Genomic DNA, 18589 nt, shown 5'->3' with positions numbered 1-18589 from the left:
AGCTATTCTTCAACTGGGCCGCGACCAGGCGGTCGCGGCGCGTGTGTCCTCTTCACATAGGGGCCGCTGCTGCCCCGTTGTCGTCCTGGAGGGAGGTCCGGTCAGCGTGCGACTGGCTGACGTCTTCTCACAGCCATCTCTTCTCCGTCGTTCCCGACTGACTTGACTTTACTCCCTAACAATAGTCTTGAGCGGGGTAAGACACACAATCCATTCTGTAATTTATATTGTAGCCTCCAGCCTGGTAATAACATGTTCATTAATCAAGGAGTACGTAAAAGTGCCTCGTAGTTGCATGTCTGGACACTTTATAAAATCTGCTAGGTGTTCTACTGGGCTTGCGATTTGACATATACGAGTACATTTACTGTACATTTTTCACTCTACAGTAGAAATTCATCAACGTTAAACAGTCTATTCCAGCTATCTTACCGCTGTCCACAATCAAATCGCTGTTTTCCTGGCAGTCTCCTTCCACATGGAAGACGTGGTTTGATGTTAGGTAACAGGTATGTGTATCGTCATCCCCTCTCCTGTATCTATTCATTACAGTTCCTCTCGACTCCATCTGTATATCAATTTTGTTTTTCCTAAGCATACCTGTGACGTGACGTCTGTCACTCCATCTGCATAAATAACAAAATCCACATTTTTTTTTCCAAGTGGTCTACGACGAGCTGCCTCATTCAACCTTCAGAGCAGATCTCATTCAATTTGGAGGCTTATTATATTGTGATTCTAAGAGATCACTCATCCTCGTAGCTTTCTAGGAAAGCATACAAAATATCTCTCGAGACATTTTGTACTAATACTAATGTCACATTTCGCCTACACTCTAAGGGTAAATACAGACATCCTACATGACGATATGGTATCCAGATTTTTTACCGAATTTTTAACATTTTTTTCACGTTTTTCGATATTCATCCATTTTTTATGTACTCCGTCTCTAAATGTACAAGTGGAAATATGCTCTTATTGCCTACATAACCTGGTGTGGCTTGCTGTTTTTTTATACCATCCAATTAAGATGCAGAGTCCCAGTCCAGAGTATTTACTTACTCCTGCAAATAATAACACTAAGTGCTAAAGCCAACGATAAAACACACACACACTGGCATACGTGGATTGCTGTGAAGGGTATTGTGTTTACGTTATTCTGTTGTAACCACACACACACACACACACACACACACACACACACACACAGAAAGAAAGAGAGAGAGAGAGAGAGCACAGTTACGCTATTTCATGCGTTGGCTTTCAGCAGGGGTTCTCACTCCCTCCCTCCACTGGCGCCGAATGCACATCAGGGGTGGTGGCGGCGGGGCTTAGCAGGAGCAGTGTTGGACACAAAGTAGAACGATCACCATTCGGATGCTACACAAGATCACACGTGGCTGAATCCACATCGATCGTTGTCCAGGACTTAATGCGAAGACGGGTCCAGCCCAATCATTACCCTGGACTTAAGAGGGGCTGGATCTGCTGCGAACAATATCTCCGGATGCACAGTATGCTGGATCCAGCCTGAATAATATTCTCTGATATACTGCTTGCTGGATCCAGGCCAAACAATATTTCCGGCCATAGAGCTGTCGGATTCATCTTGCAGGCGATACCTTGGATCATACATGGGTGGATCAAAACAGACCATTATCCAGGAATTTTTTTGTGTAGCTGGATGAACGTAAACTTTATCCCAGTCTTTGCCCATGTTGATCCACCTCGAGAAATATTCACAAACGGTGTGCACGCTTGATCCACACCTAATAATATTACCGGATGTATTGTGTTGAGGATCCAGCATAGCAATATACCGCACCTAACGCAGGCAGTTCCACCTTTCAGATGCAACTCCAAACTCATCCCAAAAGGCTGCCCACACCAGTCCCGCCACCGTCACCTCTGATGACGCCTTTGACGGTGTTGGTAGAGGGAGGGAGTGGGGAGCCCTGCTGCAAGCCAACACAGGAAACACCATACCTGTTTTATGTGTGTGTGTGTGTTTCCAACAGAATGACGTGAAGACACATTACCCTCCATAGCAAGCCACATACCGCTGCATGTATGTTTAAGTGTTGTCTTTGGCTCTTTATGTTATTATTGGGAGGAAGAAGTAGATACTCTGCTTGGCTTGGGAATCTGCGTCAAAGTTGGATGGTATAAAAATATAGCAACTATACTTGGAATGGAAACAATAAGAGCATATATATATTTGTACATGTGTAAATATCAACAAATATGGAAAAAATGTCAAAAAATTCGGTAAAAAGTCTGGATACGATGTGGTCATACAGGATATCTGCATTTATACTTAGAGCGTAGTCGAAATGTGACATAAGCATTACATCGCAATGTCTGGAGAGATATTTTGTGTGCTTCACTAGAAAGCTACGTGGATGAGTGATCTCTTAGAATCACAGTACAATCTGCCTCCAAATTGACTGAAATCGGCGTTAAAGATTGGGAGAGAATTCTATGAAATTCTGAGTTGCTCTACCAGTAAAAACCCCAAAATTACGTTTTTTGGAGAGGTCTTTAACTCATTAAGCATTATGTTACAGCAAGAAAAGATTTACTGTTACGAACTGCGACCAGCAATTTTATAAAATCACGTTACAAGAATTGCTCGTCAGTCTGAGGCATATAGTAGGTGTGGGGTACAATTATCGGACACCCTGTCTTAAACTACGGTTCCTAAGCAAATTGCCCGGCAGAGTCCTATCAAAGGGAAACATTAAAGACATTTTCTTCATTACGAGTTGTTGCATTTACCACTTTGAAGAGAACGATAAAGAAATTAGTAATATTCTTTCTACACCCTTCTTCTCTCTCTGAAGCATTAGGCTCTGAACTTGATTCTGATATTACCTGATTTGCGATTCGTCATCGACGACCAGGTCGTAGACGAGACGTTGTCGGAGCTCTAACGATATGTGAGAGGCGGATTCGTGGCAGAATATAACGGCCAATATCTGATGACGACATTGTAATCAGTACAAGTAGGATTTGCTTTTACTACTAAAAATCGTTTTTGTTAATAATAAGACTGTATGGGTAAATCTAGCATCTCACATATGTGTAATAAGAATAATATTAGAACGCTCTTATACCTATGACTGCTTCGCGGTTCGACAGATGACTCGCTGGTAGCCTTATCAGGCCGGTCTCTACGATTACAGACGCCGCTAATGAGTGGGCGCAGCTCGGCTCCTGTTTCGTTTCAGTGGTTGCAGTGGCCCCCTCAGTCTTCCGGACGCCCCGTGGCCGGGGAGAAAGGAATTCCTTAGCCGTTACTCCTAGCGAGACACACAGGTCGGTGACTCTTCAATTTATCGGCTTTAGATGGGCCGCTTTTCGTCGGCCAATGTCCACAGTTTGAGGTTGCTGACGTCGGGACGACCGAGCGAAGTGTTGCACGGCCAGGTTTTGGCCAGTATTCAGGGGGCTGTCAGTAGGCTCACAGTGGCGCTGTCTGCCTCTGTAGTTCCTGGGTCTGTAGCGGCAGCAGATACGAGCAACAGCTCGTCGTAAATATGGTGCTGACTGCACTGTTATCAGTATGTGCAGCCTTCTTTTCCAGCGGTCATTGTGCAGGTGTTTGTTCGCAACTTGAATCCACTAGGTGGAAGGTTAATTGGTTCACATGGCTCTGAGCACTATGGGACTTAACTTCTGAGGTCATGTCCCCTATAACTTAGAACTACTTAAACCTAACTAACCTAAGGACATCACACACATTCATGCCCGAGGCAGGATTCGAACCTGCGACCGTAGCGGCCGCGCGGTTCCAGACTGTAGCGCCTAGAACCGCTCGGCCACTCCGGCCGGCGGTTAATTGGTCTTTGGAGAACATACTTATCGACAAGTCGTGCTCGATCTCTGCAGCTCTCTAAGCTCACATTTTATAGAACCATGACCTCTGTGAGTGTATAACTTTGCATGTAGCAATATTCATTGATTTATTTGCTGCACTGCCGTCATTGCTGAGACTAGTTTGTTTGTGGTGCGGACGTATATACTTCTGACTATTTCAGCATCTGCTTACGAGTCTTATAGTGACATTGCACTGTGATATTGTGATAGTTTTATGTCTGGCAACATTGGCAGATCTAGTCCGCCGTCGACGTGGTTCCAGTTTAATTTTGTTGCTAAATTTATTCCCAATATACCCTGTATTGTTCACGTGTAGTGGAGAATGTGTCAGCCGCAAATGTCCTGCCCATGTTTGAAGCATACTCGTTATTAATGCTCAGGTAAGTCTTCGTAGCAGTAATTTTTAAACATCGCTATGCGCTAAGCTGTCTACCGCGTGTCTTTGGGTTTCTATGGACCGGTCGGAAGTACGTTAATAGCAATGATTTTCTTGTGGTTAATATACGAGACTGTCTTACAATAATGTCTCATGTGCTAATAATACTGCAGCGATTATTTTGCTTAGACGTCGTAATAACGTGCCTTCAATCCATCTGGTACATTGCCTGGCTAAAAATGGACTCTCACATGCTAGTTTTAAAAACATGCTGGTTTGAGGGCGTGTGTTTCGACTGGTCCAGGGAGAAACGGTGGTGGGGAAAGATGTTAGCAACGTTTATACGCAAAGGAGTCCACAGATTTGCTCTCGTGAGCTTGGAGCTGTCTGAGAGCTACGACTGGTTTGCCTAGGTGGTCCAGGGATAAGGGGTGGAGGGGAGGGGATGAGAGTGGAGTGTTTGGCGCTTAAACTGTTAGCAACGTTTATCTGCAAAGGCGTCGGCGACTTACGACTGGCTTGCCTAGGTAGTACGCCCCCTCTGAATGATTAAGCGACTTTTGTTTCGGTCAACAGATTGGAGGCGATTACCCCAACATTACACAAATTTTGTGCACCACGCCTAGGAAGATGAAATGTCGTGTGGCTATGTCCTCCCGTCGGGTAGGCCCGTCGCCTGGTGCAAGTCTTTTTAGCTGACGCTACTTCGGCGACTTGTGTGTCAATGAGGATGATACGATGATGAAACCAACACAGCACCCAGTCCCTGAGCGGAGAAAATCTCCAACCCATCCGGGAATCAAACCCGGGCCCCTTTGCATGGTATTCTGCCGCCCTAACCACTCAGCTATCGAGGCGGACTGGGGAGATGATGTGGTGTAGTTTTAGGAAAACTTGTGGAGCTCTCCTTTCCGCAACCTGGTGGCCACTGCCGCTTCATGATTTCCATACCTTAGCGACATTATACAGCGCATACAGGCCACAAGAGAAATCCGGGGAGAGTTCCTGATAATATAGGTATATATTTGCAGTAGTCTTTGATATTTCCATCAGTGTCTTAGGACCTGTCTGCCGTTATTGGCGCGGAGGAGATCCCTCAGCCAGAACTGATGTAGCACCAATATCAGCCACCTGGCTGGAGATGATATACCACAACTTTTTCGGCTATTGCTGTGTGGTGTGTCCGCATCCAACCATCGGTTTCGCGACTACACCGCAACACTTTGGAGTCTGAGGGAAGGGCTACCCTGCAGGCGACATGCTTTTCTCTGGTTTTGTTGCAGGTACTAGTCCACTTTATCTCTAGGAGCGTATTTTGTAGTGTTGTGGTACAAATACTTTAGTACTTACATATCTGCCTGGTTGTGGTATGTACTGATGCATAGAATGATGTTACATTAAATTGGTTAACCAACAGAAATCAAGTGATGTGACTTAGCGTAATTTGTTATTAACAAATAGACGTAGTCTGGTCTTCTCCTTGTCCCACTCAGCTGCAGAGTGATCCCACTCACTGAAGTGTCCCAGTAATAAAAGATGAAGGTGTGGAGGGGGGCCTGATCCTTGTTGGTCCAGAGAGATAGGGAGAAGGAGAGACGGATGCGGCCTTTTTTATTGCACGCGACACAATTGCCTGGTTGATTCTCCTGGGTGTCCTTGATCAGGAATTTGCTCATATCAGCATTCTTTGGTCCCATTCTCTCTTTGGTATCCTGCTCACATAGTACAGATCAGCATTTGCGAACATGATGTATGATTGCTCCCTTGCAGTATCGACAGTATTATTGCTGTGGACGAATTAAGGATAACTTGTGACTTTTACTCGGTTGCGGTAGAACTCTCAGACACTTGGAATGCGGAACGAGTTTGTCACCGCTCAAGATAGGAACGGTGAATAAACCAGTTTCACCGTAGAAACTATTGCAACGTGTTATCTGTGACACTGTGTTGTAAAACTTATGGGGAAGTTAGAGTTGCCAGTTAATTATAGCCTCATTTCGAATTCAGAGTTTTAACAGTCGGCCGCGTCGCGAACCGGACTGCGAAAGTTGTCAGTTATCATCGTTTAATGAAGCAAACGAATTTGTTGCAGTAACATTCAACTTTTTCCGAGTACGTGTAAAATCAGTGGCTTACGATAACGTTATGATTCTGGACCTGTAAGCCTGTCTTATCTCACAATGTAGTGGACACAAAATAACATATAGTGGACACAAAATAACATCAACAAAGAGTGCAACATTTAAATAGTAACATATTATATCCTATTAGATTGTACACGCAGCATTTGACAAAGATTAGTTACTGTGATTTTCGACTACCCCCACCACCCCACCTGTATTAAAGCCGCCGTAAACGATCCAAAAGTGTTTGACAAAATCGCTCTTTATCTAGCCACGGATTTGCCAAGCAAGCCTGTACACGTTCAAACAATGTTTGTCAGTCTAACCTCACTCTGAAGCAGACGCTATTCTTGTTCGTGTGTATCTTGAGCGTAGTAAGTACGGCCACAACTGAAGACAAAGCAGTCCTGACATTGACTTTGACACTGAGTTTAAAGAAGAAGAAGAAAACAAGACAGTGGTCCAGGGAATGGCTTAGAATGAGACACTTTCCCATGAAAATATGCTAAAGGAAATATTACTCTCAGAATTGGATGATTACATCAACTTTCGTCGAATGGCCAATGAAACTATTAAAAACTTATTAAGTCACTCCTAAAAGTGCCAATTTGGCTGTCCAGTTCCTTCTTGTCTAGCCACTGATCTGTCAAATAAGCCTGTACACGTACTAAGAACGCTTGTCAAGTTAACCTTACTTGTGAAGCAGACACGTTTTGGGAATAGCTACAAATGCAAGTAAAGTGTTTCTTTCATTGCCTCTGGTACCGTGCTTAAAGAAGAAGAAAACAAGACGCTGGTCCAGGGAATGGTTTAAAATGAGAAATATGCAACTGGAAACATGTCAATGGAAATGTTGTCACTCAGAGTATTTTAATAACTTGTTTAGCGTTACTTCACCCTCACACTGAAAAAGAAGACACAAGTATGCGAAAATTTTATTTTCTTCTACTTAGTCTGCAGTGACAGGTCATTAAAATACCGCAATATGGGAACATATTGCCCACATAGTCATGGAAGAACAGGAGAACTTCGATTGCCTTTATTTCACTCCATTTCGCTTGTACGTCACTGTATGCGTAAAATATTGATTTTGTTCATAATCTCTTCATGCGTAATATATGGCTCTGAAAGATGAGGTAACTCTACCATTTTGATAACTGTCAGTGCTACTTTGTTTTTACATATACTTGATCGTAGTTTTCTTAGCAGTGGAAACTCACGACACAGCGCGATAAATCGTAATAAAACAATTTTTCACTATACATGTGCAGCGAAACATCAACCAAACGACGTCCACCATCTTGTCAAACTTTCTGTCAATCAAAATTTCTCTCAGTCACGTCAAGCACGATCTATGCTTGACAAACACGTCAAACTGCACCGTACACGGTCAAACATTTTGCAAGCATAGTTAAGTTTTACAGAATGTTTGATCGTTTACGGGGGCCTTTGGGTAGCTAATTGCAGATGCCGGAGTGCAGTGGGCATCGGACTGCAGCCGTTGGAGTGGACAACGTAGAAACAGTACGCCGCAGAACCACAAGCACCGACCGATATGTAAAACACAGAAAGACAGCACACAGTTAATATTTGTGTCGAGGGCGCCATACGGGTCACTCATTAATTCATCCATTGCGTTCCGTAGATGCCATCAAGGAGGAGTCAAATTAACAGAGGATAAGCAAATCGTAGTAACTTAATCTGTCACCGTTCTGCTTACTGATATTCAAGGCTATGCCAGCCATGTTTAAACACGTAAATTAGAAAGAAAGCTGCTATTTTAGAAATCACTGTCTCAGTTATATCTAACAGCTGCTGCTTATCTCCTATTGGTAGCTTAATATATTTTACTTGATTGCTGCCTGCCACGTAGATGACAAAAAGTTTCAATCACTGAATCTAGAGTTGATAATGAGGTACATTTTTTTAAATTTCTTTTGAACTGGTAGGGGTTCCCAATTTCTTAATTTATGCTAAATGGAATCATGATAAATATCGTCTTATCATAGCACATATCTCCGCTCTGAACTTAACAATGGGTGCAAAGTTTAGATAAAATTATTTTTGTCTTGTCAACAACAAAAGAGAGCTAGAATTCCTAGATCTTAAAAAAAAGTAAAATAAAAACCTCTGCAAGATGTACAGTTACCTACTTCACACAGAATTATTACTGCTCCTTTTTCCTTGAGTAAACACTTTATTCGCTTCAGAAGATAATTCCATAAGACATTTAGAAGTGAAAATAGGCCGACAGAATGAGAGCTGCTCCTAAGGGCATAACAGCCTGAACTGCGCTTCTCAATTAGTTTGTCTGTGTATTGGCTCCATTTTAACGTGTTATTTAAGTGGACCTTCAGGTATTTCACACAGTGTGCCGCATCAAGTGAATGACCATCAGTGTCTTCTGGCGCTGGTCTGAAACTGTAAGGGTAAGAGCTAAACTGTTGGCAGTGAAACACTTATAGGCCTGTTTAGCTGTCTTATGAGTTGTGTCTGCTAAGAGTTTGGACACTTCATTTGTACGCTTATGTCATCAGCAAACGTTACACTTTTTCAACTGTTCTTTAATAATTCATATAGGTTCAAAACAAGACCCAGTAGCGATCCTTGTGCGGCGCCACATGTCACGTTTCCTCATTCTGACGTCAGTCCCATTCCTGTGACACAGTCTGGCAATGAGACTGTGTGGCTCCCGTTATGAAGGTAAGACTCCCTTACATGCAACCTGCAGTGACAGCAAGACAGTATTAAAAAGTTGTGACGGCCAAAGATCCATTCTTTCAGTGCGGATGCACACCAAGCCCGATCTCTTGTGTGAATCCGAAGAGGCGAGTGAGGGGTTGATAAGTAGGTGATGCTACGCTAGTAGTATCTAATAGGCTGGGAATTTGTCTCGGATGGGAAGCGTGCTAGGATGGCCGAGGCGCTTAAGGTAACCGCTCAAGTTAAGCGGGAGATCCGGGTTCGGTTACTGGTCCGGCAGAAATTTTCACCTGTTATCATTGATTCATTTCGAGGCCAAAATTCGGCGAAAGTTATGAAAATCTTTTAATACTGTTAATATGTTTTTGTGGCATTTGGCATTCACCACACGCAGTGCCACCGAACAGTCTCTATGAAACGATATCGTTGGTCTACAGTGGAGCTACCACTGTTTGAAGTATATCCTCAATTTGTTTTGGTTATTTACCACTACGTCCATTTCAGGGCTCGTTTTTGTTTGCTAGGAAATACAGCAATCTAAAAAATTTTTATTAGTTCCAGATGACAAGTTGTACAGAAATATCACCTAGACTGCACTACAGACAACAACATAAACAACAAAATGGGTTATTAAGGGATATGTTGTTGTTGTACCAGTTTCGTGAATCTGATGACCATAATCACAACATACATGTATCTTTATTCAACATCACTTATATTTTACAGCAAAATAAAGCAACACTCGCGTAGGATAGCATAACAATACCGAAACACGTACTGGTTGACCGTGAACAACCCGAAATTACGTTTCGCTCAAGAAATGATCCTCAAAATATATTTATTGTTCAAGCTGACGTGAAAGCAAATAGAGTGCATTCTGAAGAAAATCATCTCATGATGGATGTCGAACACTGGATTATTTGAATATAGTATACGGTGGATTTGCTGTCAAACTACTTAGTACAGCAGTGCTACCGATCGCAGCGTCAGCGGTTTGTTTAACCTGCCCCAAGTCCTTCCGCATAACAAGTTATCATCCTGGATGTGAGCGGTCTACCACCTCCAAACCAAACTGTAGCAATCTCTAACCGTCTCGACGTCGATCTTAAATACTAACATTGCTTTCGAACTAGGTAGACTTGACCTTCTTCATTCAGTCTCTTTTACTGAATATATCTCCTATTTAGTGTACTGTGGAAAGCAGACATCGACAGCCATATGCCAAATTATACCCATTTTTGTGTATGCAGGAGACTTTTCTAGATAACATTCTTCTGATATGAAACTTCCTGGCAGATTAAAACTGTGTGCGCCGACCGAGACTCGAACTCGGGACCTTTGCCTTTCGCGGGCAAGTGCTCTACCAACTGAGCTACCGAAGCACGACTCACGCCCGGTACTCACAGCTTTACTTCTGCCAGTATCTCGTCTCCTACCTTCCAAACTTTACAGAAGCTCTGCTGCGAACCATGCAGAACTAGCACTCCTGAAAGAAAGGATATAGCGGAGACATGGCTTAGCCACAGCCTGGGGGATGTTTCCAGAATGAGATTTTCACTCTGCAGCGGAGTGTGCGCTGATATGAAACTTCCTGGCAGATTAAAACTGTGTGCGCCGACCGAGACTCGAACTCGGGACCTTTGCCTTTCGCGGGCAAGTGCTCTACCAACCAGTTGGTAGAGCACTTGCCCGCGAAAGGCAAAGGTCCCGAGTTCGAGTCTCGGTCGGCGCACACAGTTTTAATCTGCCAGGAAGTTTCATATCAGCGCACACTCCGCTGCAGAGTGAAAATCTCATTCTTCTGATAGTTCCACACATATTCTAGCACTAATTCAGTCTGTGATCGATACCACAATCACTATCGTAAGTTACGTCATAGCCGACCTATACGAAGTGACCAACTTCTTCAATAGATCTATTATCTAGAGTTGTTTTCCTTCAGACTAGATTTTCGCCTCTGAAAGCCGTAGTCTTCGGTTTTGAGTGAGATATTTATATTACATGTCAGGAGATCTGATGAAGGTGATGCACTGACTCCTGAATACAGTATTATCTTCAACAAGTCGACGGCGTCCGTTTGGTAAAATCGCATTGGGCTTTGAGGGAAATGCAAGTTCTTTATAACCTCTTGGAGTCCTTTCGTATTAGGGATCAAAAGTTCTACGCTTGCCGCAGATATGGCGTTATTATCAGTGGAGCATTGCGTTTTTTTATGTTGTTTCACATTGCAGAATAATGCACGCCAAGCGTCGCCGTGATCTTGTGTGGCGGCGGTGAAAATTTAAAATATAAAGCTTCACCGTTGTTATAAGAGCCTCAAAACTATTTTTACGGTTAGCCAGGAAGCATTGCAGATCATACCGACCATCATTCCCATTTGGCTACTTGCTATTCACTCAACAGGATCACGAAAAAGTCACTATAAATAAAAGTTCAGAGTTTTAAACTGACTGACATATTCCGCACAAGTTCACCTGCAAAATCAAAATAATATCCCTGCTAATAATAATAGTTTCCTGCCAGAAACAGCACTATTAGCAGTTCAGGGGCGACCTCTACGGTAAGTTCCAACTAAAATAGTCTACCACCCTGACCTCTAATCATCAAAGTTAATTGCTCGCCGCAAAAATGGAAAATAATCTCACTACTTGCCAAGCGGTTCTGTCAACGTTACAGGAGGCACAAAAACAGTTAACTGCGTGAAATCTAAGCGATCCAGGACAGTGTACAGTCCTCGCGAATTCACTTCGTACTTTTACCGAAAAACGCTTTTGGTAGATGCGTAGTTCCGAGTCATCCGAGGCAGAGCGCATGCCGGCGTTTGACTGGCGCGGACAGATTGACAGCTCGACGCGAAGTGTCCAGCATCAGTTATCAAACGCTGCAGGACAGCTAGCAGCATCTACATGGCCCCTATCTCGGACACGTATTAATTAATGTCTTTGTTGTGTAACAATTTACAATCTCCATAGCTTGTATATGAAGGGAGTTAAGTTTGCTTTAGTTACTGAATAAGATTTAGCTCGACTGCATTTAAACTTCGCCGGCTCGCGGCTAGAATTTTTAGAACGGAACCAACAGTAGAACCTGCCCTCTGAACTACCTCTTTAAGAATCCTTGTATTGATTGTTATTTGCTCAAAAGTCGTGTAACTTGCTACAGCTGTGTTATTTAATGAATTTAATCGATTGCTGTAATTAGAACTTTCTATCATAAATACAAATGATACTTAATCTATTACGAATAAGGACGTTTCTGTTCCAAATTTGGCTCTTAGTAAATAACTTGAAAACTAGTAAACGTAGCTTAATGACGTCACAGAGTTAATCTTTTAATATCAAACTGAGGCTACATACGGACTTTTCATCTTTCTGAGTCTATTATTTAGCGCCGATGTTGACCAAAATATTGTACTGATCACGTTGAGACTTGTAACTTTTGATTGTGACATACATTTTCACATTCTGAGCAATTTTTTGCTTTCTAGTTTCATTATTTAACGCCATTTGTTTCTTTCTTATAACAATGTATTCAGGGAAACATTATCATCTGATCACTCTGAGATTTAACTATTGTAACATTAATGTACCGTAGCATACACTGACAAAGTTTGGAAGAGCTATTTCAATTTTTAATTTCACTCTTAGATTATGGTGCAATCTTTGTATGCTACGCACAGGCGCGTTAGTATGACGTGGAGCTAGTAGCAGTGAACTGGGGTAGGTCCCGGCACAGTCGCTCGCCTCTGTATCTCTAACAATGATACAGCACTTGTTTCGCCACAATCTGCAGAACAGATTTGGCTCTTTAAGGCAAACATATTACGCGCACTGTAATGTTAGGAAGGGAGAGATAGGGGCGAGGTGGATGGATATATACGTCTGGGAGCGTGGGACGGGTGATGTTGGTCTGGGAGGTATGTGGTCGATAAGCGGAAAGTGAAGGGAGGGGGGACCTATGGTGACCAGAATATTGGAAAGAGTATTGGGGTCCTGGTCAAAGGAAACGATATGGGGCAGGAGCTATAATTGTTGTCATGCATAAATGTGAGTATGGAGTTCTCGGTTACGAAGAGGCTGCCTGCTTAAATCTCCCTGGGATAGGATGTGGAGGGTGTCGAGGTGGCCGAAGAGTACAGCTGCATCAGGACTGGAGACGCATGGGGCTTTAATGTTGAAGTTTAACGGGTGCACGGAATATGTGAAGATGTTCAACGAATTTGAGGAAAGGGGGCAGCAGGAAATTAAATAAGCAGATGCATGTGGGAGAGGGAAGGCAGTGCAGAAGGACAGAAGGCAAGGCGGAATATATGAAGTTTTGGGAGCAGGAGACAAAACCTACATTGGTGAAAGTAAGGTTGGATGTGATAACACTGTTGTAGAGGATGGTCGAAGGGTGTAAGCTCCATGTACAGTCTTTTACAATTTTTGGTGTGTTTTGAGTTTTTTATTGGATGCTTATTTCATGCCAGAAAAAAATTAAAACACTTGTAAAGACGATGTCGATTTTGATCTAACGACAGCGTATGCTACTTTGGGGATAACAGATGTACTGATAATGATTTCAACATCATCCGCCTGCAAATGGCGTGGAGGAATAGCTACCAATGTGCTCAACCCTTTAAAAGGGAATGCCCATGGCTACAGCCAAACGTTTAAGAAGCATGCCCCGAAGATGCTGCTGTTCTTCTTACGGCAAAATGAAGCAATTTAAGAGGGTTCAAACTGTGGCCTTTCGAGTGGCAGTACGGTCCTTTCAGAGAATTCACACACAATTTGGATGAGACACGTCAGTTGTGCGGCGATGCAACAGTTAAGATCTGAACATTCTCACAATAGTAGACAAGGTTCTGAACGTCCACGCAATGCAGACGACCGAGAAGAATGTCGAATTGTAATAGCAGAATTAGCAGACCCTATAGATACCGTAGCACGGATAAGAGCAAACTTGACCTTGAAGTCTGAACTCGAACCGTTGAGAACCAGTTGCTACCTCTGGACTAAAGGCACACACAGCCCTAGCGCATATTCCACTAATGCCATCAAAGGAGAACTTTGAAGATGGAATGACATGCTGTGGTCTTCGAAGATGAAAGGTTATTCAGTCTTCATGCAGGTATTTTCCGTCTTTGCAACTAAATGACAGGCAGTTTGTTTTCTGCCTCACGCGTTCCGCTTCTTTTATTTGTGAAACAGTTTCAGTGGCCTGTAATATATGTATGTTTAATGAACATAAAAAATGAGTTGTAAAGGGTGAGTGTCATGTAAGATGTCACACCCTGTTATTTCGTGAATGGTTCCAGCTATCGAAACGAGGTTTTCCGCACATGATAGTACGCTAAGGGGCAAGTACTTTATGTGATAAAGTACCGTAACTCTTGTGTCGATCTAGATATTGAAGCAAGTAAGATTTTTTTAAACGCAATGATATGCTTTTTTAACAGCAATCGAAAATGCTTGAAAATACGAATACAGTGATATAATGATTGTTAAAATTGAGGTTGAAACTTTTCGCCAAAGAATCCAGTACGCTAAATGTTCTAAAATGGGAAGGCTGCTCTGTAAACACCGCCAGGCACACGTCTCACGCGAAGCTTCGTCGTTATACACAGGACGACAGGCCTACGCTACTAACAAGGGAACCTCCCCATCGCACCCCCCTCAGATTTAGCTACAAGTTGGCACAGTGGATAGGCCTTGAAAAACTAAGCACAGATCAATCGAGAAAACAGGAAGAAGTTGTGTGGAACTATGAAAAAATAAGCAAAATATACAAACTGAGTACTCCATGTGCAAGATAGGCAACATGAAGGAGAGTGTGAGCTCAGGAGCACCGTGGTCCCGTGGTTAGTGTGAGCAGCTGTGGAATGGCAGGTCCTTGGTTCAAGTCTTCCGCTGGGTGAAAAGTTTACTTTCTTTATTTCCGCAAAGTTATGATCTGTCCGTTCGTTCATTGACGTCTCTGTTCACTGTAATAAGTTTAGTGTCTGTGTTTTGCGATCGCACCGCAAAACCGTGCGATTAGTCGACGAAAGGACGTGCCTCTCCAATGGGAACCGAAAACATTTGATCGCAAGGTCATAGGTCAACCGATTCCTCCACAGGAAAACACGTCTGATATATTCTATACGACACTGGTGACGGCATGTGCGTCACATGACATGAATATGATGTCGACCCACCTAACTTGTACACTTGGCGAATGGGTAAAAAGATTCTTCTACCTTGCCCGATTTAGGTTTTCTTGTGGATGTGATAATCACTCCCAAAAAAGTGATGAAAACATAAGTGTTTGTCACATAAACTGAAAATAAAAAGTTAAAATTTTCATCCGAGGGTAGGCTTAAACCAAGGACCTTTAGATTCACAGCTGCTCACGCTAACCACAAGACCATGATGCTCCTCATCTTGCTCTATTCCTGCGATTGCATATCTTGTGCATGGACTACTCAGTTTGTATATTTTGCTTATTTTTTCATAGTTCCACACAACTTCTTCCTGTTTTCTCGATTGATCTGTGTTCAGTTTTTCAAGGCCTATCCACTGTGCCAACTTATAACTAAATCTGAGGGGGGTGCGATGGGGAGGTTCCCTTGTAAGATAAAACGTCGTTTCCTACACCACCAAAATACACGGTCAGCTACGATTTTTGTATGTGGAACTAGCGTCTGGCGCTTCACATGGGGCTTAAGAATACTGTTTCAAATGTGTGTATGTTTTCAGGTTTTGTGAAATGACTAGTTTCATCAGGCAGTTTTCCGTATAAACCCTTCCCATTACTGCTGACTTGTCATTCATACTTCATAATAATAAACGGCGCTATTCAAGGAAAAAGGAAACTGCTGTACTTATTTAGATTTGCACAAAAAGAGAAAGAAACCTGACTTGTCTTCAACTGTAGACGCCTGAATTCTTCTTAAAATAAACCGTCTCCTGTCGGACAAATGTATCTATAAACACTAATCGAAATTGCTATTGGACAGAACACGCATTAGATAAACTATAGTCCGTTTAAAATTACTTGACAGTTGAGTTCTGTCACTTGGCGTTACAGTGTTGCCACATCGGCTACCACTGGGTTAAAGGCGACAAGCAAACACGAGTGCTGAAATGCTGTTCACGTAACGCGGAGCGACGTTGGAAGCTTCTGCCGTCAGATATGGCAGGAACGCGAGATGCTCTGCCCACAGCCGATTTTTAATGACCAATGACTGAACTGCGGCAGACAACGCGTTTTGCAACCCTGAATTTAAACTAGTGTCCTTACCTAACCCCAGCCTCTTGATGTGCAGTGTATTCGAGAAACGGCGGTCAGAAACCTGTGGCGGAACTATCAATCACGCTCGTTTTTCTCACGGCGCTTAAAGCTGACCTGCACGAGCAAACTCAAGGTACGAAACATTCAGTTCAGCCCTAAAAGCGAACCGTTAAGATCTCGTTTATCTGACGCAGTACCGACCGATGAGCAGTCCTGGTCGGATCTCATTTACAAGTTATAGGCGGCGTAGCAGCTTCCCAACGAAAAAAGAATGATAGGAAGAAAAATAAGAGCAAATAAAAAAGTCAATACAATGACAAACATGATGCGATCAAAGATTAAAAATAAAAAGTTATATTACAACCAATTAATTGAAAATAGTAATGAAACTTCCTGGCAGATTAAAACTGTGTGCCCGACCGAGACTCGAACTCGGGACCTTTGCTTTTCGCGGGCAAGTGCTCTACCAACTGAGCTACCGAAGCACGACTCACGCCCGGCACTCACAGCTTTACTTCTGCCAGTACCTCGTCTCCTACCTTCCAAACTTTACAGAAGCTCTCCTGCGAACCTTGCAGAACTAGCACTCCTGAAAGAAAGGATATTGCGGAGACATGGCTTAGCCACAGCCTGGGGGATGTTTCCAGAATGAGATTTTCACTCTGCAGCTGTGAGTGCCGGGCGCGAGTCGTGCTTCGGTAGCTCAGTTGGTAGAGCACTTGCCCGCGAAAGGCAAAGGTCCCGAGTTCGAGTCTCGGTCGGGCACACAGTTTTAATTTGCCAGGAAGTTTCATATCAGCGCACACTCCGCTGCAGAGTGAAAATCTCATTCTGAAAATAGTAATAATGAGAGTTGTTTTCACAAAGATTTAAAATAAAATAACTTTTAGCACCCATTGAGATTTGAACTCACGATCTTCTGTAGTTGATACTGTAACTTTCCCACAGCGCTATAAAACATACCGAGATTATGACCTTATATTTATTTGTCTGTAGAGCCAGTTGCAACAATCATTTGCTGCCTTTAAAAATTGGTTTCATGCCATGTTCTCTGAAGTTTACCTACTGTAATCCTCTCTCTCTGTGATGATAATAACTGAATATGTGAAGCTGAATCGCGTCTTGTGCGAAAGAAGCCAGTAGTCTTTGGCCAGTGATATGTGCGAAATGTGCGTTATTTCGTTGCTATCGTTTTGTGTGTGTTTATCATGTGTGACGAAATGCGAAATAAAAGGGCCGGACCAAGGATTCGGCATCCAAACACAAGAAAAAATGTCAGACGAGGAACTGGAAGTGACCTGACCGTTTGTTGTGGCTCTTTGGCAACGGCGAACCTCTCTGATTGCTGATCGAAGGAAGGGACTTCCAACACGTGAACTAATTTTAATCAGGCTATAACAGCTTATTCAGAATGACTGGCGACATGTTATCCACAAAATAAATACTTTTCTCAACGAAACGTAGTTTTACACTTATGTATGTGCTCAACCAGATGGCCAACTTTCGGGGTTTTTTTTCGACCACATGTATTTCGACACTTCTATTTTTCACAGTGTATTTAATGTGTTTGTTTACTGAGTGTAGTGTTGCCAACTGTCGCTGTGTGTTAATCCTCCGTCTTTTGTTTATGTTATGGTGTCTACCTGTGGTTCCGTGGTTTTATGTTTATTCATTTGCTATGTATTGTTATGTGTGAGTGTGCTATTATTTTGTGGTGTGTGTGTGTGTTCTCGCGAGCGCCTGTGTGTGTGTGTGTGTTTGACATTCGTTCATCTGTTGCGTACGCGCGTGAGAAAATCATTTTCTTGCTATACTCTCTCCAATGGCAGTACCCACATACGCGGCGGAAATATTTCCGGCTGCCTCCGCTGTCATCCCTCTATTGTACTCGAGCAGAAGAGTTTGTCGGAAATGTCCTGTTCAGAGTTCTCCAACTGGTACTCACTTTCTAGCGTACACAGCTCCACTCATTATTTACAAATCACAAAACAATATGTAAACTCTGTAAACTCAAATGGCAACAGTGAAAAATAAATTAAAATGACAGTTGATATATAAACTATTAGCAGAAAAACGAAAACGCTATGAATTTATGTACCAACCTTAATAGATAAACTTCTAACAGACGTAAGTAGTACACAGAACAACATTCAATTAAGTACGGAAAAAAAACAAAAGCTAATACATTTTTTTACATATAATAATAATGAAAGACAGCAATAAACACTCATTTGATATTTTCAGAAACCCA

The 18589-nt window shown here is 42.8% G+C and overlaps 1 non-coding gene across 1 annotated transcript; it reads right to left on the bottom strand.

Moving 5' to 3' along the window:
- Positions 1 to 10389: 10389 nt before the first annotated feature.
- Positions 10390 to 10463, bottom strand: Trnas-cga (transfer RNA serine (anticodon CGA)). Its single transcript has one exon. It is a non-coding gene; the product is annotated as a tRNA-Ser (tRNA).
- Between the last annotated feature and the right edge of the window lie 8126 nt (positions 10464 to 18589).

Source organism: Schistocerca nitens, chromosome 2, assembly GCF_023898315.1.
Source record: "Schistocerca nitens isolate TAMUIC-IGC-003100 chromosome 2, iqSchNite1.1, whole genome shotgun sequence".
NCBI classification, from domain to species: Eukaryota; Metazoa; Arthropoda; class Insecta; order Orthoptera; family Acrididae; genus Schistocerca; species Schistocerca nitens.
The sequence above is the reverse complement of the archived record's forward strand: the minus strand, read 5'-3'. Positions and strand labels throughout refer to the sequence as shown.